Below are 1,771 nucleotides of genomic sequence, written 5' to 3'. Positions count from 1 at the left end.
TCAAGAAAAAAAATTATCAAAGCTAAAATGTCACCTTGATGATTGATCAAGATAAGGTCATGGATAGATACATTTGAAAATTATCAATTTAGATTCTCCATATCCAAATAACTTGTGAATGTCAAATGTGAGTTTTTAATATGGATAAATACCTACAAGTGTGACAATGATTACAAACTCAGATTAGATGTTGAGTGTAGCGACTGAAGTAAGATCTTTATAGTATTGAGAATGACATTTGAGAAAATACACACTGTAGCATATGATTCATATCATGTGTGCAAAAGTAAGATGACTAGTTGAAGTAGTGAGAGGATGAATCTCTATTCCCTCACTATGTGAGACTTTATGAGGATTATCTAATATTGGTATCCTTTGACTCTTTATCGTTGTTTGATGTTTACTCTTAATGTTGCTATCTTAGTTTAGCACTTATGGCCACACACAATTCGGTCTATAGAACATGACTAGAAAATCAACTAAGTTTAAACTGAGGGTTTTGAGTAGAAAAGGAAAACTTATATATTTCATGTGTCCATTGGCTGAACGATCATGTCATTCATATGAAAGAATGGACTTAATCATAGATACATAGGAAAATAACACAATGATAAATAAGGGATTAATGAGAGCTAGTATAATCGAGTAAGTTTAGGATGTTTTGAGCCTAACGCATTATTTTGTTTTATTCAGATTGAAGTGGCTATGCTATTCCTAACAAAAACATAGTATTTAGCTCTCAAATGTAGGTTGCTCTTGAGGTTGTAGGACGCTTTTACAAGAATGAAAGTACTGTCATATGGGATTTTTGTAGACAAGTATTTGATTTAGGTCTTCCATCATGTGTGAATAGGAGATATTAGGTATGGGCTCACCCATGATGGGTTGACCTGATCGGGTTTACTTAATTATCGAAATGCAATTGTTACAGGTTATTGGATGACAATTGGATTGTTATTTAAATGTCCAAAAACTGTCATCCTATAGAGATGGACGCAAAAAAATAAAACATTAGTCTCTCATCTTCTCTCCCAAGGCATAGTAAACACAAAAACAAATGTCTCCAAAAAAGAATGTAGTATGTGGACAAATGGGATTGTGGAAATAACTCATGTCAACACCTCATATTGTATTCAGATGAGCTTCATTGCAAACTCGAATCCAAGTACGCCAATTTATTTTTACAAAATTTACATAATTCAATTTGATATGTTTAAATGTTTCCAACATAAACAATAAAATTATGTATATCAATCTTGAATATACAAATGAGTACATATTTGATATGTGTCGTTATATGACTAGATGATTTTGAATTTATGATAAAATAACACTCAGTCACATAATAACAGACATAAATGTGTATCTATTTATGTACTCAAAATGGATATACTTAGTATTACTCATACTTAAAAAGTCACTAATGATTTTAAACATATTAAGATTGTATAATATTTGACATTAATGGTTTGCAAAACTGATAAAATATTAAAAACTTTAGGGAGAAAATTTAGGTTTAAGTCTCTGTTGCATTTGTGAAACTTTGATTTGAATTACATATAAAAAAAAAAAATTGTGATAAACATAAAGACTATATTCTATTTATGTACTCAAAGTGGATGTCATAACACTGCTGTTTTTAATATATATTTTTTTAGTTAGTCCATTTGCTTCTCTCACATATAAACATATAAATATATATATATATATATATATATATATATATATATATATATATATATATATATATATATATATATATCATTAAAAC

This window comes from Mangifera indica, chromosome 2, assembly GCF_011075055.1.
Source record: "Mangifera indica cultivar Alphonso chromosome 2, CATAS_Mindica_2.1, whole genome shotgun sequence".
Lineage (NCBI taxonomy): Eukaryota > Viridiplantae > Streptophyta > Magnoliopsida > Sapindales > Anacardiaceae > Mangifera > Mangifera indica.
This window is presented reverse-complemented; position numbering follows the sequence as displayed.